The sequence below is a fragment of the Cherax quadricarinatus genome, chromosome 41, assembly GCF_038502225.1.
Source record: "Cherax quadricarinatus isolate ZL_2023a chromosome 41, ASM3850222v1, whole genome shotgun sequence".
Lineage (NCBI taxonomy): Eukaryota > Metazoa > Arthropoda > Malacostraca > Decapoda > Parastacidae > Cherax > Cherax quadricarinatus.
This window is the reverse complement of record NC_091332.1, coordinates 33,424,368-33,450,550: the sequence shown is the minus strand read 5'-3', so window position 1 is coordinate 33,450,550 and position 26,183 is coordinate 33,424,368.

The following is a 26,183-nucleotide window of genomic DNA, read 5'->3' as shown; positions in this document are numbered from 1 at the left end:
GTGTTCATCTTGTGTTCATCTTGTGTTCATCTTGTGTTCATCTTGTGTCCATCTTATGTTCATCTTGTGTTCATCTTGTGTTCATCGTGTTCATCTTGTGTTCATCTTGTGTTCATCTTGTGTTCATCTTGTGTTCATCTTGTGTTCATCTTGTGTTCATCTTGTGTTCATCTTGTGTTCATCTTGTGTCCATCTTGTGTTAATCTTGTGTTCATCTTGTGTTCATCTTGTGTTCATCTTGTGTTCATCTTGTGTTCATCTTGTGTTCATCTTGTGTTCATCTTGTGTCCATCTTATGTTCATCTTGTGTTCATCTTGTGTTCATCGTGTTCATCTTGTGTTCATCTTGTGTTCATCTTGTGTTCATCTTGTGTTCATCTTGTGTTCATCTTGTGTTCATCTTGTGTCCATCTTGTGTTAATCTTGTGTTCATCTTGTGTTCATCTTGTGTTCATCTTGTGTTCATCTTGTGTCCATCTTGTGTTCATCTTGTGTTCATCTTGTGTTCATCGTGTTCATCTTGTGTTCATCTTGTGTTCATCTTGTGTTCATCTTGTGTTCATCTTGTGTTCATCTTGTGTTCATCTTGTGTTCATCTTGTGTTCATCTTGTGTTCATCTTGTGTTAATCTTGTGTTCATCTTGTGTTCATCCTGTGTTCATCTTGTGTTTATCTTGTGTTCATCTTGTGTCCATCTTGTGTTCATCTTGTGTTCATCTTGTGTTCATCTTGTGTTCATCTTGTGTTCATCTTGTGTTCATCTTGTGTTCATCTTGTGTTCATCTTGTGTTAATCTTGTGTTCATCTTGTGTTCATCTTGTGTTCATCTTGTGTTCATCTTATGTTCATCTTGTGTTCATCTTGTGTTCATCTTGTGTTCATCTTGTGTTCATCTTGTGTTCATCTTGTGTTCATCTTGTGTTCATCTTGTGTTCATCTTGTGTTCATCTTGTGTTCATCTTGTGTCCATCTTATGTTCATCTTGTGTTCATCTTGTGTTCATCTTGTGTTCATCTTGTGTTCATCTTGCGTTTATCTTGTGTTCATCATGTGTTCATCTTGTGTTCATCTTGTGTTCATCTTGTGTTCATCTTGTGTTCATCTTGTGTTCATCTTGTGTTAATCTTGTGTTCATCTTGTGTTCATCTTGTGTTCATCTTGTGTCCATCTTGTGTTCATCTTGTGTTCATCTTGTGTTCATCTTGTGTTCATCTTGTGTTCATCTTGTGTTCATCTTGTGTTCATCTTGTGTTCATCTTGTGTTCATCTTGTGTTCATCTTGTGTTCATCTTGTGTTCATCTTGTGTTCATCTTGTGGTCATCTTGTGTTCATCTTGTGTTCATCTTGTGTTCATCTTATGTTCATCTTGTGGTCATCTTGTGTTCATCTTGTAAGAACATAAGAACATAAGAAAGGAGGAACACTGCAGGAGGCCTGCTGGCCCATACTAGGCAGGTCCTTTACAATTCATCCCACTAACAAAACATTTGCCCAACCCAATTTTCAATGCTACCCAAGAAATAAGCTCTGATGTGAAAGTCCCACTCAAATCCAACCCCTCCCACTCATGTACTTATCCAACCTAAATTTGAAACTACCCAAAGTCCTAGCCTCAATAACCCAACTAGGTAGACTGTTCCACTCATCTACTACCCTATTTCCAAACCAATACTTTCCTATGTCCTTTCTAAATCTAAACTTATCTAATTTAAATCCATTACTGCGGGTTCTCTCTTGGAGAGACATCCTCAAGACCTTATTAATATCCCCTTTATTAATACCTATCTTCCACTTATACACTTCGATCAGGTCTCCCCTCATTCTTCGTCTAACAAGTGAATGTAACTCAAGAGTCTTCAATCTTTCTTCATAAGGAAGATTTCTAATGCTATGTATTAATTTAGTCATCCTACGCTGAATGTTTTCTAACGAATTTATGTCCATTCTGTAATATGGAGACCAGAACTGAGCTGCATAATCTAGGTGACGCCTTACTAATGATGTATAAAGCTGCAGTATGACCTCTGGACTTCTGTTGCTTACACTTCTTGATATAAATCCCAGTAATCTATTTGCCTTATTACGTACGCTTAGGCATTGCTGTCTTGGTTTAAGGTTGCTGCTCACCATAACCCCCAAGTCCTTTTCGCAATCTGTATGGCTAAGTTCTACATCATTTAACTTATAAGTACTAGGGTTATGGGCACTCCCAAGCTTCAGAACCTTGCATTTAACTACATTGAACTGCATCTGCCACTTTTCTGACCAAGAATAGAGTTTGTTTAAATCCTCCTGAAGTTCCATAACATCTACGTTTGAATCAATTATCCTATCTATCTTTGTGTCATCGGCGAATTTGCTCATATCACTAGTAATTCCCTCATCAAGATCATTGATATATATTATAAACAACAACGGGCCCAAGACTGATCCCTGTGGAACGCCACTTGTTACTGATCCCCACTCGGATTTAACCCCATTTATGGACACTCTCTGCTTCCTGTCTGTGAGCCATGACTCGATCCACGAGAGCACCCTCCCCCCAATGCCATGAGCTGCTACTTTCTTCAACAGTCTTTGGTGCGGAACTCTATCAAATGCCTTACTAAAATCTAAGTAAACAATATCAAATTCTTTATCGTGGTCAACAGCCTCAAAAGCTTTACTGAAGAAAGTTAATAAATTAGTTAGACAAGACCGGCCTCTTGTGAATCCATGCTGAGTATCATTAATCAAGCTATGCTTATTGATATTGCTTCTTATAATCTCAGCTATAATTGACTAGTAATTTGCCTACAATTGAGGTCAGGCTTATTGGGCGGTAATTTGACGGTAACGACTTGTCCCCTGTTTTAAAAATAGGAATTACATTAGCCATCTTCCACATATCAGACACTACACCTGTTTGAAGAGATAAATTAAAAATATTAGTTAATGGTTCACAGAGTTCCATTTTGCATTCCTTAAGAACCCTTGAAAAAACCTCATCAGGACCCGGCGAATTATTTTGCTTCAGTCTGTCTATCTGCTTCACAACCATTTCACTAGTGACTGTGATGTTACATAATTTATCTTCTTCTAGCCCACTATAAAAATTAATTACTGGAATATTGTTAGTGTCTTCCTGTGTAAAAACTGAGAGAAAATAATTATTAAAAATCGAGCACATTTCATTCTCTTTGTCAGTAAGGTGCCCATAGTTATTTTTAAGGGGACCTATCCTATCTCTGACTTTTGTTCTATAGACCTAGAAAAAACTTTTTGGGTTAGTTTTAGAATCCCTAGCAATTTTAATTTTATAGTCCCTTTTAGTTTTTCTTATCCCCTTTTTAATGTCCCTCTTAATGTCAATATACTGATTCATAAGATGACCCTCACCTCTTTTGATACGCCTATAAATTCCTTTCTTATGCCCTAGTAGATATTTGAGCCTATTATTCATCCATTTTGGGTCATTTCTATTTGATCTAATTTCTTTATATGGGATAAACGTTCTTTGAGCAGCATGTATAGTGTTCAGAAAACTGTCATATTGATAGCTCACCTCGTTACCCCAGTCAACAGATGATAAGTGTTCTCTAAGCCCATCGTAATCTGCTAAGCGAAAATCTGGGACTGTTACTGAGTTATCGCTACTATCGTACTTCCATTCAATGCTAAATGTAATTGATTTGTGGTCGCTAGCACCCAGTTCCTCTGAAATTTCTAAATTATTAACAAGGGATTCATTGTTGGCCAAAACTAAGTCAAGCAGGTTATTTCCCCTTGTTGGTTCTGTCACAAACTGCTTCAAAAAACAATCCTGAACTACTTCTATGAAGTCGTATGATTCTAAACTCCCGGTCAAGAAATTCCAATCAATATGACTAAAGTTAAAGTCTCCTAGAATTTTTTTTTTTTTTTTATTTTATTTAAAACTTTGTATTACAACATAAAAGAATAAATATATAGAAGACCACAATCCCTGAACAAACAGGTATCCAAAATATAATTCATAATCACAGTACACCATATAATTCATAATCAGTACCCCATATAATTACCATGCAAACATGCATCCTTATACCTGAACTAAACATTTCCCATATATGGTAACTCTGACATCATGATAATACACGAGGTCCAGTGAACCTTCTAACCCAACCATCCTACTTTACATGTGTCTGTTATATACAGTGCACCACTAAACACCACCTTGACCATCCCCAAAATGCCTTACACTCGAGGCTTCCTAACCATAATATTGTCACTTACGACGTACATTACATAATAATAACGGTAAGTATACCAGAACTATCAGTACTAACTTAGATATTTAATGAAGTGTTACATAACACTTAAGAACTTGTACTTATATGTTATTTAAAACCATACATAAGACAATAGGACAAAAAACAAACAGATTACATTTCAAGAACATTACCTTCACATTTTTTTTAACAGTATTTCTATTGCATCCTATTATACTTTTGAATTTTATATAGCAATCCCTACCCCACCTCCTTTGCTGGACTGACTGAGTGCCACACTTCTGGCGCAGCAAAGGATACATAAGAAGAAATAACTAATAATTACATGATCACACCAACATACTATTACAGAATAAATAAAAGACGTACTAAGTAAATTTGAACCTACTTATAAATTAAATTTCAAAGCAAAATACACATTTAGTATCAAAAGGAAAACCCCATCTTCACCGTCTGAGCTTATTAGACATTTTCACCATTCTGACACATCAATATTATTAATAATAAACTTTCACATTTACATTGACTAAAAAAAAAATTAACATATTCAAGTCCTGAGACAATAAAAAATTTACATCTACACTACAAATAACTTCTATCCTCCTAACAACTCCAGATACTTTTTTATTTTTCCTCACTAATACATATTCCCATTTTTTTATGTATTATGTTCAACAAGATATATATATTTATTAACAATGTTCCAGAGCAATGTCAGACTTACTCTGTCACGCACTAAGTTACACAATATAACTTATGGCTCCTAATAAAACATGTACCGGGCAGTACTACCTCAATCATTAACAAAACCAACCTGGCAAAAGACACTTCAGAAAGCCACCCCCTGCCATCCCCTGACCCCATGCTATCTGTATTAAAAGAAAAACACAAACTCACGTTCCCTTCCATGCTCAAGTTCGTACCTGACGTCGAAAGTCATAAAACCCCTGTCTCTTAACCAAAAGTCACCAGTTCACCCCCCCTACGCCCCCCCTTATTCCTAACGACTTTACACCCATATGCTCCACTACCACACACTTTTATTCCACCTTCCATCCTCCACTAGTCTCAAAAAAAACAAGAATGCCAGTTTAGGGAGAACCAGCCCAATCCAGCTCTAAACTACACCCAACCCTAACATTACACCAACCGACAGATTACGATAACCCAAGGGAAAACTATTTACCCACAACCTCCCATATAGTAGCCTATTTCTGCATACTGTACGATACACACTCGCCGCAAGCGCCCGCACCCTACATTCACCCCCCACCTCCCGCATGCACCAAGACACATACAAAAAATCTGCCACAACATACATCACTGCCCTCCGAATGTCCTTGGAAACCCCTCCCACATCAAAATGCAAAGCCCTCAAAGTCGAAATGTTTCTCCCCCCTCCTGCCACTATACCCAGAACTCTCGCTAACCATGCCCTTACTAAACCCAAGTTTTCACAAAAATATATGGCATGAAAAGCCGTCTCCTCTTCCTCACAATGCAAACAAGTGCCAGCACCTACATAACCCATTCTATATAGCACTGACCTTGTAGCTAAAATTCCCATAAAGAATCTATAAACCACTTCACGAACCCTTGGCTTTAATCTGATCTTCCGAAAGTCTTCCCAAATGCCCCTCCAATCATACATTGGGTATGTAGCTACTCCCTGTATCACTTTACCCTGCCAACCTGTCCTCCCAAGCCTACTTACCCTTACTTTTCTTGCTTCCCTTACTGCCAACAAATTTCGCACCATATCTTCACACTCCAGTAGTGCCTTTCCCTTCCACCATTTTTGCACATCCTTCATGACCTCTCCCACCCTTCTACCCCTCTCCCCTCCCACCCTCAAGTATCGCTGCTTCACATACACTGCCTTCACTCGTGTGGCCAAAGGTATAAGACCCAGCCCACCCTGCCGCACGCCCATCATCACCACCTCCTTCCGTAGCCATGGCTTCCCATAACCCCACACATACCTCAAAACCACCCTCTCCAGTTCCTGAATATCACACGACCTCAGGGGATATATTTCTGCCACGCCCCACACTTTACTGTACACAAGTGTATTTACTACCACCACCCTCTGCTGCAATGTTACATCCCCAGCCCTCCACCCGCGCATCCTACCCATCGCTCTACTCACTACTTCCTTGGAATTTATTCTCTGTGCCTCCCCAGCGTCCGCCATATACACAACCCCACATATCTTAATTCTATCCACTACGTTCCACCCATACTGTTCCCCCAACCCTCCCCCCACCCACGTGCCTACTTCTAATAACTTTGACTTTGCTCCATTAACCCTCATCCCTGTCGCCCCACCAAAGATCTCTATTATACGTCCCACATTCCCCAATCCTATTTCCCCTCCTACCAAAACTGTGGTGTCATCCACATACCCCACAATACCACATCTCCCAGGACCCACCTCTCCCTGTTCCCACACTCCTTCCTCTATAAGCCTATAAAAAGGGTCCTGCATGCATGCAAAGAGGATTTGAGACAAGGGGCAACCCTGTCGCAAACCCATCCCCATCTGCACCGGCAACCCTAACTTTCCATTGACCTGTACCCTGACCGTTGCAGGCGTATACAAAGTAGTCGCCCAGCGCACAATCTCATCACCAAAACCCTGTTTTTTTAAAATACACCACAACATATGTCTATCTACACTGTCATAAGCCTGCTCCCAATCAATCCCCAAGATCCCCCCCCGTTGTCTACCCTCCACAAAATCTTTAATTCTCCCATGCCCCTCACGCATACTTCGACCTGGAATCCCACACTGTCCTCTATGTAGGACTCGGTCAAGCACCTTTTTCATACGGTTACCTAAAACCTTCGCAAAAACTTTATAATCTGCACACATGAGGGAGATCGCCCTAAAAGCTCCCAAGGTCTTCCCCCCCCCCTCCCTTATAGACCAAAACTACTACCCCCGTGCCCTGCGATTCCCCCAACACTCCCCTTTCCTTCATACAGTTAAACAACCGGACCAGACATTCCTTCATACAATCCCAATGTGTAATATAGAAATCATTAGGAATTCCATCAATGCCCGGCGCTTTTCCCCTACTCAAGCCCATTATCGCCTACTCCACCTCCTCCTCACTGATCCTACCCTCTATTACTGCACTCTCCTCCTCCCCTAAAATACCTCGAATTCCTTTTCCCAGAATCTCTCCCTCCCTCTCTCCTCCCTCCCTCTGCTTAAAATTCTCCCTAAACCAATAATCAGCATAATTGCTCATTCCATCGGTGGTACTAAGTACCTGCCCCACCCTATATCCCCCCACCCCTTTACACACCTCTAATCCCATAATCGTGGTCATCTGTTGCCTATTCCTAAATCTCCTCAAAACACATCCTGACGGTTTGTCACCCCATAGAACCTCCTCTAAACCTTCCCTCACACGTATCGCATCAAAACGAGAATTTTGTATATCCCTCAATCTTCCCCTTAAAACCTCTATTTCTCCATGTCTAGCCCCCCCTCCCCCTTCATAACAATCATTTAGCTGCCCCTCTAAATATTTCTGTAACCCATACCTCCACCTCGCCTCATCCCTTCCTCTATGCTGGTAATACTCCCTAATCTGCAATTTAGCGTGCGTCTCCCACCATTCCAAGACATCCTCCTCTTCGTTGCGAGCCTCCCATAGTTGCTTCCACCATTCCCTAAAAAACAACCCCTCCCCCTCTCCCTGAAGTAGCCTCACATTCATTTTCCAATAACCCACATACCTACGAACCATCCCTTCCCATGCCATCTCTGCCAAAACGGCACGATGGTCCGAAAAACCTAAATCTATCGTCGTTACACGTTCTACTGTTATATCTGGAGTTATATATATACGATCCAACCTGGCAGCATAACCCCTCCGCATAAACGTGTGCTCTACTTTCCACCCATCTCCCCTGACTATGTCATAAACCCCTGCATCCCTCAACAAATCCCTCAATACCCCAAGTACACACCCTGCCCCTCTCGGCTCCACATCCTTATTCCTGATTACACAATTCCAATCCCCACCTATTATAGAAACCATTGGTAAACCCCGCATGTAGAAAAGCAAAAACTCCCTTACAAAATGCACCTTTACCCGTATGTTACTATCTGCCGGCATATATATTCCCAGAAAACATACTCTAATCTCACCCCATATCCCTTCCACCCTCACCACCCTCCCCTCCCCTCCCTCTTCCCACTTGAGCACGTGGAATGGGCTGGATTCCCTCACTGCCACTGCCACCCCACCCTTTAATTTCCCTGAACTACCAACATACATCCTAAAACCGTTCAGCCTCAACTCTCTGCCATACTTGAAATTGTGTTCTTGAATAAAACACACATCAATGTTAAAACGCCGCAAAACATCCTCCAACCATACTCGTTTACCGTCAGCTCTAAGGCCATTCACGTTTATCGTTAGACACTTAAAGATTCAGAAAGGGTGGCTTTCCTCTATGTCTCTGTGTCCTGTCTGTTCCACTTTTTGCTGCTTCTGTCTTTTCCCGTGCACTCTTTCCCACCTGTGCCCCCTCCCCCCCCTGTGCACTACCCTGCCCCTTCTTAATCACTCCTGCCCACGTCTTCTTCCCTGTACGCTGAGCTGGTGTTATAACATCCTCATCTGACGAGCCTCCAGCCCTCTTTCTAGATGTGCCCTCAATTTCCATATCAGTATTTCCATTGCCCTTGTGCACCTCAGCTTCCACCTGTAGCAACTGCAACATGCCAGGCTCTGACCCCAGAGGCTCTGGAATCTGCTCAATCAAGTCCTTCTCAACCATCAGAATTCTCCTGTTTGTAGTTGGGTTCTCCTCCGCAGGCACGTCCAGGAAAGACTTAATCATCTCCTGTAGGGGCGTAGATAACTCCTGTGGATCACCGGTCTCTCCCACCCCCACAGGCTGCTGCTCAACTCCCGGGCCCGCTTGCGGGGGAGCATCCGAAGCCACTGGTAGTGTCACACAATTCTCTAACTCACCCTCCACTTCATCCGCCCAATTACCTTTGCCTGCTGCGCTCAAAGACTTCGGCAGAGGTTCCGCCTGAGACTCTGTGTCTACTTGCCGTTCCCAAGGCCGCGGCGCTGCTGCTTTACCACATCCGGCCGCCATGTGGTCAAAAGCGCCGCACAGGTGACACGTCTTTCGTTGTCCCGCGTAGGTCACGTACAGCTGTGTCCTAAAATCCTCCAGGACAACATACGATGGAATAGGTCTTCTTAAAGACATCTTGACGGTGTAAGATCCAGCCGGCAACCCTTCATAGATTCCCTCTGTCCATCGAACCAAAGTTATACCATGCACCTCACCATATCTTTGAAATGTCTCTCGGATATCCACATCGTCTGCCTCGAAAGGAACGTTGCGGATCCTCACCCAGGTGTAGTATTTTGAGGCATCTCGCAGGCGTACCTCCAGACCAGACGATACGGTGATGTTCTTCTCCTGGTACTGAGTCACCGTCCTTTCATATGCCTCCACTGTGCAGAACTTTATGAAGATTCGTGATGATCCATTAAGTGCTACTCCGTGCAATTCTTCAACTTCAATGCCAAAAGTGTCCCGAATAATCGTTGGTAATAAAACAGGGGCATTCGTAGGGTAAATTGCCCCTTTAACAAGGTCAACACACACGGTGTTGCTCCTCCTGCAGTAGCTGGCAGCCATCTTGGTGAAAACAGGAAGTTGCGCACCAGAGAAAGCAGGAGCTGTTTGCGCAGTGCGTCCACTCAGCCCGAAAGCGAAGAGGACAATTGTCTCCTAGAATTACTACATTATCGTGCCTTGTGGCCTTAACAATTTCCTCCCATAGTAGTCTCTCTTGGTCCCTATCTAAGTTTGGGGGACGGTATATCACTCCTAAAATCAGTTTTTCATGTCCCTCTGAAAATTCTATCCAAACAGACTCTGTATGTGTTACTTCAGACTTAATTCCAGTTTTTATGCAACAGTTCAAGCGATCTCGGACATACAGTGCCACCCCACCCCCCTTCCTGATACTTCTATCTACTTGGAACAATTTAAAACCCTGAATATGACATTCCGCAGGCATGTCCCGACTTTTTGAATTAAACCACGTCTCAGTTAAGGCAAATACATCAATGTTACCTGCACTAGCAACTAATCTCAACTCGTCCATCTTATTCCTAGCACTACGGCAATTAGCATAATAAACATTGAAAGACTCTCCTTTCTCTTTACCCTTCCTGCTCATTTCTGTTTTTCTACTAAACCTATTACTGTCCTTATCACCCAAAGTCCCTGGCTTTTCAATATCTACCTCGTTCTGCTTCTTACTAGTTCCCCCAGAACTCGTAATATTACTACACTGGGACTTCTCTGTTTTCCTGCCAAAACCCATACCACTGACTATTTCTAGTTTAATGTCCTAACTGCTCCCTCCACTGCAGTTGCCAGTGCTACCACCCCAGACCTAGATAAGTGAACCCTGATGATGACTCTTTCTTTTTTTAGACCTGGAATAACAACTGTCTGAGTATGTCTTGTTCATTGTGTTTTATTTTTTCCAGCTTAACAATGTCCCTCTCCTTTGTTGTTTTCATTATTTTATTAAGTCTTCATGATGACTGTTGTTTTTTTACTTTCTTTCTCATCAGTCTTGTTGACGACTGTTTGACGTTTTTCCTCTTTAGGCGAGACAGCAGCTGCCTCGTTTTTCTTCAGGTTTAATAATGATTGTCATTTTTTTTTCCGGCTGGATGATGGTGTTATCTTGTCTTCATAACTTTTTTTCTTGTTCTTTGAAAATTTTATAAAGAATTTTAAAGCGATTGCCTTGCGCTAATCAGACGGAGGATCGAATCTACACTTTTCATTCTGCTGATTAACCCTTCAAAAGTTTATATGTAGAATTTTAACTCCTTTATACCTGTTTCCCGCCTCCTAAACAGTGTGTGTGTTTGTGTGTGTGTGTTTGTTCGTGTATTCACCGACTTATTCTCACTGAGATGTGTTTGTGAAGGTCGAGACTCAGCTCCTGGCCCCGATTTAGATCACTGTGATTGGCATCACAAATTTCTGGCCTCGGCCTTATCATATACAGTCCATACCACGGGCAGGGATAGAACCCGCGATCAGAGAGTCTCAAAACTCCAGACCGTCGCGTTAGCCAGTAGCTAACGCGACGGTCTGGAGTTTTGAGACTCTCTGATCGCGGGTTCTATCCCCGCCCGTGGCATGGTTTGTTTGCAATCGTGTCATTACGATTTCGTGAGTCATATACAGTCATATGTCTGACCATATCTGCACTCTGTTGAGGTCTTATTAAAGTTTACTACTGTCCAGTCCTATTATCATTCTTCTTATTAACTTTACATCAACCACAAATAGAGACACAGGATTCGATCCATTATGGTAGGTGGTTCACGTATGAGGGTTAGTGGAGATCCTTGTAATGATTCTCGTAGAATTCCACTGGTTACTAATGTTCATTCTCATGTCACATAATTTCCTGTTACTCTTCATTCTCTGTTATTCAGGTACTCTTTGACGCACTAAAGTCTATCCTTTGACCCTGTCTGTTCTTTCATTTTTGCATTGATCTCTGTCGTTCTTGTTTTATGTATGTGACTCTCTTATCCAACTCCAGAAAATTGATGAGACAAAATATTTCCATCCTTAAATCCTTGTTGGTTTTCTATAAAGAATCTCCTCTTTAAGAATCGACTTCCTTACTGTCTTTTCCGGAACGTTTGATAATATACATGTTGTATATACTCTTATTTAGTTAACTACTTATTGTGTACGTGTATATGTACATGTGTGTGAGTGTACGTGTGTATGTGTGTGTGTGTGTGTGTGTGTGTGTGTGTGTGTGTGTGTGTGTGTGTGTGTGTGTGTGTGTGTGTGTGTGTGTGTGTGTGTTAACCTTTGTTAGCAGTCATACCAGTTTTTCTCATAATTATTACTCTTTTTTTTTAGTTATTATACCCCCAATATGTTTTTATACCTCTTATTACCACCAACTTAATTTCTGCTTTATTCGTCTCTCGACCTCCGGGGAGAGAGGACGCACGTCTAGTAGCTACACCTGCCCTCTGGTGGTGACCTTTAGCAACTAGAAGACAAAATGGCGTACCGAGTGGGACAGCGGATTAACACTGTTTGTATACAGCTGGTACGTGGCACGCTTACTGGAGCAACAATGCATACATTGCTACCTGCTATCATCAGGGACGCCTATGGCGTCCCCAACGAGGAAGTATATGGTGTTGCCTTAAATGGGATGACGAGAGTCTTCCTGAAACTGAATCGTACCGGCGTCTACGACCGTCTACGACGGATGGAGGACATTGTTAGCCGGCTTGACAACATCATGAACGGTAATGGGATCAATCCTATTATTTGCCTCAGTGCTGGAGGCAATGATGTTGGCAAGCGTAGAAGTGAGGATTTAGTTAGAAAGTTCAGGACAGCTATAGACATGATTAGGAAGAAGGGGGGGCGCCCTGTTATATGTGGCATTTTGCCAAGAAGAGGTGTTGGTAATGAATGGTTGTCCAGAGCAATTGGTATTAATTGTTGGCTGGATAAACACTGTAAGGATAATGCAGTACCATTCATTGACAACTGGGACAACTTCTATGGCCGAAATGACATGTATGCCAGGGATGGGGTTCACTTATCCAGGGCAGGTGTGGGTTTTCTTGCTAACTCAGTTGAGGGGGTTGTTAGGACTTTAAACTAGGATTAGTTAGAGGTATGGGTTTTTGCAGGAAAACTGTGAAGTCGCAGGGTAGTAATATGAGTACTAGGAGAACTAGTAATAGGCAAAATGAGGTGGATATTGGAAAGCCAGTGGCACTAATTGACAAGGACAGTAATAGGTTTAGTGGAATAATAGAAAAAAGCAGGAAGGGTAAAGAGAGAGGAGGGTCATTAAAAGTTTATTACACAAATAGTCGCAGTGCTAGGAATAAGATGGGCGAGTTGAGACTAGTTGCTAGTGCAGGTAACATAGATGTATTTGCCATTACTGAGACGTGGTTTAATTCAAAAAGTCGGGACATGCCTGCAGAATGTCACATTCAGGGTTTTAAATTGTTCCAAGTAGATAGAAGTATCGGGAAGTGGGGTGGGGTGGCATTGTATGTCCGAGATCGCTTGAACTGTTGCATAAAAACGGGTATTAAGTCTAAAGTAACACATACAGAGTCTGTTTGGATAGAATTTTCAGAGGGGCATGAAAAATTAATTTTAGGTGTGATATACCGTCCCCCAAATTTAGATAGGGACCAAGGGAGACTACTATGGGAGGAAATTGTTAGGGCCACAAGGCACGATAATGTAGTAATACTAGGAGACCTTAACTTTAGTCATATTGATTGGAATTTCTTGACTGGGAATTTAGAATCATACGATTTCTTAGAAGTAGTTCAGGATTGTTTTTTGAAGCAGTTTGTGACAGAACCTACAAGGGGAAATAACCTGCTTGACTTAGTTCTGGCAAACAATGAATCCCTTGTTAATAATTTAGAAGTTTCAGAGGAACTGGGTGCTAGCGACCACAAATCAATTACATTTAGAATTGAATGGAAGTATGATAGTAGGGATAACTCAGTAACAGTCCCAGATTTTCGCTTAGCAGATTACGATGGGCTTAGAGAACACTTATCATCTGTTGACTGGGGTAACGAAGAGAGCTATCAATATGACAGTTTTCTGAACACAATACATGCTGCTCAAAGAACGTTTATCCCTTATAAGGAAATTAGATCAAATAGAAATGACCCTAAATGGATGAATAATAGGCTGAAATATCTACTAGGGCATAAGAAAGGAATTTATAGGCGTATCAAAAGAGGCGAGGGTCATCTTATGAATCAGTATATTGACATTAAGAGGGACATTAAAAAGGGGATAAGAAAAGCTAAAAGGGACTATGAAATTAAAGTTGCTAGGGATTCTAAAACTAATCCAAAAAGTTTTTTCCAGGTATATAGAACAAAAGTCAGAGATAAGATAGGTCCCCTTAAAAATAACTATGGGCATCTTACTGACAAAGAGAATGAAATGTGCTCGATTTTAAATAATTATTTTCTCTCGGTTTTTACACAGGAAGACACTAATAATATCCCGGTAATTAATTTTTATAGTGGATCAGAAGAAGATAAATTATGTAACATCACAGTCACTAGTGAAATGGTTGTGAAGCAGATAGACCGACTGAAGCAAAATAAGTCACCGGGTCCTGATGAGGTTTTTTCAAGGGTTCTTAAGGAATGCAAAATGGAAGTCTGTGAACCATTAACTAATATTTTTAATTTATCTCTTCAAACAGGTGTAGTGTCTGATATGTGGAAGATGGCTAATGTAATTCCTATTTTTAAAACAGGGGACAAGTCGTTACCGTCAAATTACCGCCCAATAAGCCTGACCTCAATTGTAGGCAAATTACTAGTCAATTATAGCTGAGATTATAAGAAGCAATATCGATAAGCATAGCTTGATTAATGATACTCAGCATGGATTCACAAGAGGCCGGTCTTGTCTAACTAATTTATTAACTTTCTTCAGTAAAGCTTTTGAGGCTGTTGACCACGATAAAGAATTTGATATTGTTTACTTAGATTTTAGTAAGGCATTTGATAGAGTTCCGCACCAAAGACTGTTGAAGAAAGTAGCAGCTCATGGCATTGGGGGGAGGGTGCTCTCGTGGATCGAGTCATGGCTCACAGACAGGAAGCAGAGAGTGTCCATAAATGGGGTTAAATCCGAGTGGGGATCAGTAACAAGTGGCGTTCCACAGGGATCAGTCTTGGGCCCGTTGTTGTTTATAATATATATCAATGATCTTGATGAAGGAATTGCTAGTGATATGAGCAAATTCGCCGATGACACGAAGATAGGTAGGATAATTGATTCAAACGTAGATGTTAGGGAACTTCAGGAGGATTTAGACAAACTCTACTCTTGGTCAGAAAAGTGGCAGATGCAGTTCAATGTGGATAAATGCAAGGTTCTGAAGCTCGGGAGTGTCTATAACCCTAGCACTTATAAGTTAAATAATGTAGAACTTAGCCATACAGATTGCGAAAAGGACTTGGGGGTTATGGTAAGCAGCAACCTTAAACCAAGACAGCAATGCCTAAGCGTACGTAATAAGGCAAATAGATTACTGGGATTTATATCAAGAAGTGTAAGCAACAGAAGTCCAGAGGTCATACTGCAGCTTTATACATCATTAGTAAGGCCTCACCTAGATTATGCAGCTCAATTCTGGTCTCCATATTACAGAATGGACATAAATTCGTTAGAAAACATTCAGCGTAGGATGACTAAATTAATACATAGCATTAGAAATCTTCCTTATGAAGAAAGATTGAAGACTCTTAAGTTACATTCACTTGTTAGACGAAGAATGAGGGGAGACCTGATCGAAGTGTATAAGTGGAAGATAGGTATTAATAGGGGGGATATTAACAAGGTCTTGAGGATATCTCTCCAAGAGAGAACCCGCAGTAATGGATTTAAATTAGATAAGTTTAGATTTAGAAAGAACATAGGAAAGTATTGGTTTGGAAATAGGGTAGTTGATGAGTGGAACAGTCTACCTAGTTGGGTTATTGAGGCTAGGACTTTGGGTAGTTTCAAATTTAGGTTGGATAAGTACATGAGTGGGAGGGGTTGGATTTGAGTGGGACTTGCACATCAGAGCTTGTTTCTTGGGTGGCATTGAAAATTGGGTTGGGCAAATGTTTTGTTAGTGGGATGAATTGTAAAGGACCTGCCTAGTATGGGCCAACAGGCCTTCTGCAGTGTTCCTCCTTTCTTATGTTCTTATGTAAACTTGTTTAAGAGTACCAGAAGAGGAAGGTGACGGTCAACTCGGCAGTGGACGTTGTTATGCATGACGTATCCAGGTACTATACGTGGGTGAAGGTGAGGAATGTCCCTTTCGAGGCGACGGCGTATAGTATACAGGAGGTTTTCAACACCTACGGTAAAGTTCATTTGGCAACGATGGGAGTATGGACAGAAGGGCCATATAAGGGACGACCTGAGGGCTCTTATACCCTCAAAATGACGTTGGCTAGGCCAATACCGTCCTACGTCATGCTGGTGGAGTCCAGGACACAGGTTTTTGTACACTATGCCGGCCAGAGAAAGACCTGTCGACTATGTAGCTCATATGACCATATGGCAGCTCACTGTCCTAGAAGGCAGCCTACCAGGGCTCCTGGTACGTTGGCAGTGGAGCAGAGACCATGTGAGTTGATGCCTGAGTTGGGAGAGGAGGAACCAGTGACGAGTGGTCGATGGAGTGAAGAGGTAGAACGGGAAGTATCGACGGTCGGTACCTGTGTTACCCTCCCGGAGGTGACAGGGGAGGGGCCCCCATCGCCTGAGGGACGGATGGACGTGGAAGAGTCTACCCAGGAGAAGTTGCTGGATGCGGTGCTGAAGGAGTTCTTCGACGAGACGGTGGCCGGGGAGGATGGTCCTGAGAAGTCAAGTGAGATACAGCTGATGGTTGAGCAGCAGGAACAGGTGAAGGGTTCGAGGAATGCCAGAGAGGACATGGAAGTGGTGGTGGAAGTCCATCAGGAGGACGTGCAGGAGGTAGATTTGTGTGTGAGTGAGAGCTCACGAAAAAGGACTGCGGGTGCTTTTGACCTCGATGAGGTTTTAACACCTGGGCAGAGACCCGGGAAGAAGTCATGGGTAGTTGTAGGGGAAAAGGCAAGCAGGGGAGGGGGTGTACCGGGAAGATCAGTGGGGGGGGGCAAGGAGGGGCTGGAGGACAGGTTAGAAAAAAGGATAAAAATGGTACAGGTACTGAGAAAGGTGAAGTGAGTAAGATACAGCGGCATAGGGGTAAGCCCCCTCTTCTAGCAAATTCAAGTGTGCCACAATAAATGTCAATGGGCTTAAATCTGAGGTAAAAAGGGTTTGGTTAGAGTGGTTTTTACGAAGGTTTGATGTGGATGTATGTTTTTTGCAGGAGCATAACCATAGGTTAGGGAGTGAATTGAGTTTGAGGGGTTATAAAATGTTTGTCAGTAATGCTTTGCAATTAAAAGGAGGGGTAGCAGTAGCTGTAAAGGAGACCAGCCCATTGCGTGTCATGGGTTGGGAGGAGGGGGGAGGGGGGAGGGTTGTAAGGGTAGATGGGCACTGGGGGGTGAGGAGAGTATGTTTCATTGGTGTATATATGCCGGCATGTAACAATGTTAGAGTCAAAGTTGATTTTGTTCATGATGTTTTGATGTATTATTTGCGGGGTTTACCTTCCATAACTGTAATTGGAGGTGATTGGAACTGTGTGATTAGGTATGGTGATGTGACGCCGAGGGGGGCAGGATGTGTTTTGGGTGCGCTACGGGACGTGTTAAGGGATGTAGGAGTTGTAGATGTGGTGGGCAGGGGGGAGTATGGGGTGGAGCACACGTTTATTCGTGGGAATTATGGGGCGAGGTTAGATAGGATATATGTGATGCAGGGGATTGGTGTGGAGAGAGTGAGGGCTTTTGATGTCGGTTTTTCGGATCACAGGGCGGTGATAGCTGATCTGCGGGTGGATGGTATAGTTCGCATATATGCTGGGTATTGGAAATTGAATGTGAGGCTTCTGCAGGAGGGGGATGAAGGCTCATCCTTTGAGGAATGGTGGAGACATTGCTGGGAGGGTAGGGATGGTGGGATGGATTTGCTTGACTGGTGGGAGATGCGGGCAAAGACAGCAATGCAAGAGTTTTTTAGGATACGTGGAAAGGAACAGGCAAGGTGGAGATATGGTTTGCAAAACTACCTGGAGGGACAGCTGAATGCTGTTTACGACGGGGGGCGAAGGGAAGATGTGCGAGGTGAGGTGGATGGCTTAAGGAGTAGGATTGAAGGATTACATAATGAAAGGTTTAACGCGATTAGAGTTAGGGCAGGATTAGAGGAGGTGTTAAAGGGTGATCGACCATCAGGTTATGTCCTGAGAAAATTTAGGGAAAGGCAGATGGTGACTACCATAGCGCATCTAGTGGTCGCTGATGGGGGGGGGTTATGTGGTGGGTCAAGGTCTTACTGATACAGATGATATTAGTGGTTATGCTGATTATTGGTTTAGGGAGAAATGGAGGAGGAACAAGGAAGTTGTCAGTGAGGAGGTATTTGGGGTTATGCAGAATACTATTGTATTGGGACAAGAGGAACGGGAAATGCTGGAGGGTAGTATTAGTGAGGAGGAGGTGGGGGAGGCGGTTTACGGGATGAGTCAGGGTAAGACGCCGGGCATTGATGGAATACCGAATGATTTTTATAGAGTTTATTGGGAATGCATTAGGTATGGGTTAGTGGAAGTCTTGAATCATATGTGGAGCAGTGGGAGGATGGGGAAGACCCAGAAAACAGGGATCGTTGTGTTGGTGCCGAAGAAGAAGGATGGGAAAGTATTGAATGATTATAGAGCAATATCCTTAATGTGTGCAGATTATAAAATTTATGCTAAAATTCTGGGCAATAGACTGAAGAAGGTTCTAGGATCAGTGGTACATGGGGGACAGTTTGGTATTCCGGGAAGAAGTATGAGGGACGGGCATAGTCACATAAGGGATTTTATTGAGGACTGCACCGGAGGGGGAATACTTGGATTAGATTGGGCTAATGCGTATGATTGTGTGAATAGGGATTTCTTAAAAGTTTGTTTGGAACAGTTGGGTTTGGGGGAGAAGGTGGTGAGATGGGTGCAAACCTTGTATGAGGGAGCAGTTATTAGGGTACAGGTTAATGGTAAGTTGGGGGACCCAGTACTGATGGAGAGAGGTTTGAGGCAGGGCTGTCCACTCTCTCAGTTATTGTTTGCCTGCTTACAGAATCCATTTTATGGGCTGGTGGATGAGGTGATGAATGAACATGGGATTAGGGGGGGTGGGCGGGGGGGGATTGTGGGGTACGTAGATGATACTACTGTGCTGGTAAGGCATGAGGAAGATCTAAGGAAAGTTGGTGGAATCATTCAGATTTTTGGGGACGCCACGGGTATGAGAGTTAATTTAATGAAGTCGAGACTATTAGAGGTGGGGGATTGGGTGGGAGGGGGCTTGGGGGAGGGGTTGGGATGGTCAGTAGTGGACAGAATTAAGGTTTGTGGAATATGGTACATGGCGGAAGTGCAGGAGAGTAGGAAGATAAATTCGGAATTAGTTACGAGCAGGGTTTTGGGTAGGCTAGGAAGCTTAAGGGCTAGGGACGTAACATGACAGCAGAGAGTTTTAGTGGTCAACTCTCTGGTTTACAGTAAGGTGTGGGGAGTGGCTGAGGTGTTCCCTTTAAGAGCAGAGGATATTGCAGAAATCCAGAGGAAGGTTCTAAGGTATGTGTGGGGGTTTGGGAGGGCATGGTTGAGCAAGGACGTGGTGATGACGGAGGGGAGACGTGGGGGTCTTGGCCTGATGTCATTGGGTTATAGAGTAATGGCTTTATATATTAAACAAAGATATATCCGGACTGGGGGGAATAGAGGAGTCAGGGTAGGTAGGGTAATGGAGGATGCACGAAGATGGTGGTGTGGAAGGGATTTGAGGTATTGTGAGGATATGTTGAGGGTTTTATTACATGTTAAACAGGTGTCCACGTTAAAGGTCAAACGAATGGTGGGTGCTGTGGTAGGCAAGGGTGTCTTACAGGGACTTGCTGTATATCCAACATATGACTGGATAAGCATATGGAGGAAGTTTGGCTTGCTTAGAATACCAGCGAGGGTACGAGAGTTAGTATATCGTTTTCTGATGGGAATATTGGCCTCTAGGGATGTGTTATATAAAATGGGTCTTGTGAGAGAGGACTCATGCTTGCATTGTGGGGACATCGAAACGGCCTTTCATGCGGTATATTTTTGTCCCTCTTTGGAGGGGGTGAGATTATGGATGGTGAGAGTTATCAGACTTTTTTTGGGGGGGGCAATGGCCATTCCTACGGGCCTTAATGTTGGATGTAACTGGGGTGCCGGGTGATGTGGGTAGAGCCTTAATGTATGTTATGACGGATTATTTACATGTATCTTGGGGGATGAGGGAGGTTAGGGGAGAGTTGAGGATAAAAGCGTTAGCAGCGAGATTTTATAGAACTATGTGTAGGAATAGGCAAGTCTATTGTGGGAGGTGGGTAGTTAGCTTTTCGGAGGGTTACCGGAATCTCACTGTGGGGGGCCTTCTCCTCATGAACCCAGGGGGCGGGCAAAGGGTTGGTCTCCTACCGGGGGATACATGAGGGTGGGTTGGTTTAGGCTTCTTTGTAGTGTGGATGGTGGGAGGGTTATGAATAGAGTGGAAGGGAGATGAATGAGGATTTGGAATCTATGGTTATGTTCACTGCATACAGGTATGTCGGAGGATCTCACCTTCAAGGACCATAACATTGTATCAATCGCATCTGCTAGAAAAATGACAGGATGGAAAATGAGAACCTTCAAAACTAGGGAGGCCAAGCCCATGATGACACTCTTCAGGTCACTTGTTCTATCTAGGCTGGAATATTGCTGCACTCTAACAGCACCTTTCAAGGCAGGTGAAATTGCCGACCTAGAAAATGTACAGAGAACTTTCACGGCGCGCATAACGGAGATAAAACACCTCAATTACTGGGAGCGCTTGAGGTTTCTAAACCTGTATTCCCTGGAACGCAGGAGGGAGAGATACATGATTATATACACCTGGAAAATCCTAGAGGGACTAGTACCAAACTTGCACACGAAAATCACTCACTACGAAAGCAAAAGACTTGGCAGACGATGCACCATCCCCCCAATGAAAAGCAGGGGTGTCACTAGCACGTTAAGAGACCATACAATAAGTGTCAGGGGCCCGAGACTGTTCAACTGCCTCCCAGCACACATAAGGGGGATTACCAACAGACCCCTGGCAGTCTTCAAGCTGGCACTGGACAAGCACCTAAAGACAGTTCCTGATCAGCCGGGCTGTGGCTCGTACGTTGGTTTGCGTGCAGCCAGCAGCAACAGCCTGGTTGATCAGGCGCTGATCCACCAGGAGGCCTGGTCACAGACCGGGCCGCGGGGGCGTTGACCCCCGAAACTCTCTCCAAAGTAAACTCCAGGTATACAGGATAACCTTAAAAACCATGATGACTAAACCTTGGGATCTCGGGTTTAGAGCAGAATGATGTTAAGATAAGCACACAAGTTAACTTGATCGTTGTATAACTTATGTTTGTGAAGTGCTGTGACCCTGCACAGTTGCTTTGTGGGAAAAATTTTCTGCTATGTTTATATATGAAATCATGATCTATGGCTTAGTCAATTTTATAATCACATATAATGACACCTTTTTCTATGTACCTAATCATGTTATGTAATGATATATGAATTATAATGAATAGTGAGGTATTAGGTTAGGAGTGGACAATTTTATTGTGCGATGCCCTTAATGGGGTTTCTGTGAGATTGTTAACTGGTTTTGTTCAATGGTGTTATTGGGGAAAAAACAAGGATGGAACATGTACGAACTTGTATGTCAATATTTTTAATTATGACTACTGTATGTGCATGAGGAATTTTTATTCCCATGATAACGCTCAGTATAATAACATTGATAATAGGGAAAAGGGGGAGGGGGGGGTAGTATGTGCCGGCACGAAGTAAGTGCGGCGAGTCTTTAGGCAATGAGAATTATAATTATATGCTAATTATTTGTTTATATATTATCTTTTAGACTGTTTATATAAAAAAAAAATCAGCAATGATGTACTAGTGTTTCAAATAGAGAGATAAGGTTTTTATGTCCTGTAACTAGACAGTTTTGATACCTTATGTTAGGATTTTGTTAGTTGTATGGGTTGTACTTGCGTATATAATGTTATGTCTTTTACTTGAGGGTGTTTCCTGCCCAGTGTTTATGTGGGGAGTTTCATTGTGATATGTACCAATGTAATGTTTATTGTAGGCTTTGGTTTGCCTAATGTTTAAATTAATGTTCTGTATAATTTTAATTTTTGTATGTTAAATAATATTTACTGTGCACTTTGTGCAAGGGGTCTAACTGTACAGAGTTGTGGGGGATTTATGTGGACACAGACATAAATTTTGAGTTTTTGGTTTTTGCTAATTTTTTTTTGTTCGGTGCTGGAGCTCTCTCGCTCTTTATTATGTTAAGAGTTTCCTGCTATTTGCGGGAAGTATTATGTGGTATGTCTTTGCAATTTTATTGTAGGGTTAGGTTAGCCTTTGTTTAATTATTGTAATGTATAATTTTATCCATCGTATGCTGCATCATATCATCTGTGTACTTTGTGCAAGGGGGTCTTACTGTACTGTATAACAGGCATGATTTGTAGGTTTAGACTTTGTTAATGTTTTTTCTGAGCAGGTGTTATCCTTTAATACAATATGAATGTAACACTTGTGGTATGCTATGGGGTTGATGGTAGGTCATTGTATTTGCAAGCGGTTAATTATTGTGTTCTTTTATTTATTTATATCTTGTACTGTGTCCTTTTAAATAAAAATATATAAAAAAAAAAAAAAAAAAAACTCTGCTATCCCTCACCCTAATATATATATCAACATTCTTCCTACTTTTGACTCATAAATGAACAGATCGATCCAGATATTCATCTCTTCTTAAACCACATTGACAGTCAATGATATTCTGTAAATAATTGTCTTTATTACACAGCAAATCAGGGAAAAGCTGTTCTCGGAGCCACCAAGAATATAACAGTATTCAGTTACATTGTCAGATCCCTGAACAAACACTATGATGACTTCTTAGCACTTCTAAATTCATTAAATGTTAGCATGACATTTATTATTCTTACTGAAACCTGGCTTAAATCTTTGCCTTACCTGGGTACACAGCCATGCATCACTGTAGGTCAGGTCAAACAGGAAGAGGAACTGCAGTCTACTACTGCACTGAATTAGTACGTATTAACTCTACATGCACCAGAGATGAACATGGTGAATATAAATTTGCTACGACTATTAACTTAGAAACCCCAGTTACAGTCGGAGGAGTCTATAGGTTACCTCACATAAATTCTTATGCCTCCAGTGACAATCTAAAAAAGTTAATAATTAACGCAAAGTTGAATAAACATCACATATTACTTGCTGGCGACTTCAACATGAACCTTATCCAAGCAGATGTCCTTCAAGTAGCTGACTTCATAATAAATACCATGAACAATTGCTTGCTTTACCTTCCGTAACTAAACATACAAGAATTTCTGAGACAAGGAATGAGGACCCTCAGCTTTAAATGCTGAGTTTCTGATTCGATTCCCATGAAGGGTGGAAACATTGGGCATGTTTCCTTATACTTGTTGTCAATGTTCACCCATCAGTAAAATGGGTACCTGGGTGTTAGTCGACTGGTGTGGGTCGCATCCTGGGGCAAAATTGACCAAATTTGCCGAAATGCTCTTTATAACAAGGGGCTTTCTATATAGTTGTATGTCATTGATGTCAGCTAGGACTGTATACTGTATTATTAAGTGCCTCTTTACTTAACCATATTTGGACCAATATAATATCTCCTCTCACAGTAAGAATAATTACAAATAACACCACTGACACTACATCAACTTTCTCATTACCAACTTAGTAAGAACTTATTTGTCTCCATGATGATTCATCAGTAAATAACTTTATTTCACTAATGTACAAAAAGACAACTCACGTAATGCCACCCACTATTGCAACACTACTCGATGCATCAACAGAATCTACAACTTTGCCAGCAATACTTAAGTTAGTACAGGTTAATACCAACCTCAAAAGATGTGATCCAACTGAAGTAAACAACTATAGATCAATGTCCAACTTGCCATTACTATTTAAAACCTTTAAAGTATAACCCATAAGCGAGTTTTCTCCTTGCTAGTGTATCACAACATACTCCTTCCTGGTATATCACAATATACTTCTTGTGTATCACAACATACTCCTTCCTTGTGTATAACAACATACTCCTTCCTGGTGTATCACAATATACTCCTTCTTGTGTATAACAACATACTCCTTCCTGGTGTATCACAATATACTCCTTCCTGGTGTATCACAACATACTCCTTCCTTGTGTATAACAACATACTACTTCCTGGTGTATCACAAAATACTCCTTCCTTGTGTATCACAACATACTCCTTCCTAGTGTATCCCAACATACTACTTCCTGGTGTGTCACAACATACTACTTCCTGGTGTATCACAACATACTACTTCCTAGTGTATCACAACATACTACTTCCTGATGTATCACAACATACTACTTCCTAGTGTATCACAACATACTCCTTCCTAGTGTATCACAACACACTACTTCCTAGTGTATTACAACATACTACTTCCTGGTGTATCACAACATACTACTTCCTAGTGTATCACAACATACTACTTCCTGGTGTATCACAACATACTACTTCCTGGTGTATCACAACATACTACTTCCTGGTGTATCACAACATACTACTTCCTAGTGTCATCACAACATACTACTTCCTAGTGTATCACAACATACTACTTCCTAGTGTATCACAATACTACTTCACACAACATACTACTTCCTAGAGCATCACAACATACTACTTCCTAGTGTATCACAACATACTCCTTCCTGGTGTATCACAACATACTACTTCCTAGTGTATCACAACATATTACTTCCTAGTGTATCACAACATACTACTTCCTAGTGTATCACAACATACTACTTCCACAACATACTACTTCCTAGTGTATCACAACATACTACTTCCTAGTGTATCACATACTACTTCCTATGTATCACAACATACTACTTCCTAGTGTCACAACATACTACTTCCTAGTGTATCACAACATACTACTTCCTAGTGTATCACAACATACTACTTCCACAACATACTGTTCCTAGTGCATCACAACATACTACTTCCTAGTGTATCACAACATACTACTTCCTAGTGTATCACAACATACTACTTCCTAGTGTATCACAACATACTACTTCCTAGTGTATCACAACATACTCCTAGTGTATCACAACATACTACTTTCTGGTGTATCACAACATACTACTTCCTAGTGTATCACAACATACTACTTCCTAGTGTATCACAACATACTCCTTCCTGGTGTATCACTACAAACTACTTTCTAGTGTATCACAACATATTACTTCCTAGTGTATCACAACATACTTCCTAGTGTATCAAAACATACAACTACACAACATACTACCTAGTGTATCACAACATACTACTTCCTAGTGTATCACAACATACTACTTCCTAGTGTATCACAACATACTACTTCATGGTGTATCACAACATACTACTTCCTAGTGCATGTGTATCACAACATACTACTTCCTAGTGTATCACAACATACTACTTCCTCGTGTATCACAACATACTACTTCCTAGTGTATCACAACATACTACTTCCTAGTGTATCACAACATACTACTTCCTAGTGTATCACAACATAGTACTTCCTAGTGTATCACAACATACTACTTCCTAGTGAATCACAACATACTACTTCCTAGTGTATCACAACATACTACTTCCACAACATACTACTTCCTAGTGTATCACAACATACTACTTCCTAGTGTATCACAACATACTACTTCCTAGTGTATCACAACATACTAGTGTATCACAACATATTACTTCCTAGTGTATCACAACATACTACTTCCTAGTGCATCACAACATACTACTTCCTAGTGTATCACAACATACTACTTCCTAGTGTATCACAACATACTACTTCATGGTGTATCACAACATACTACTTCCTAGTGTATCACAACATACTACTTCCTAGTGTATCACAACATACTACTTCCTGGTGTATCACAACATACTACTTCCTAGTGTATCACAACATACTACTTCCTAGTGTATCACAACATACTACTTCCTAGTGTATCACAACATACTACTTCCTAGTGTATCAC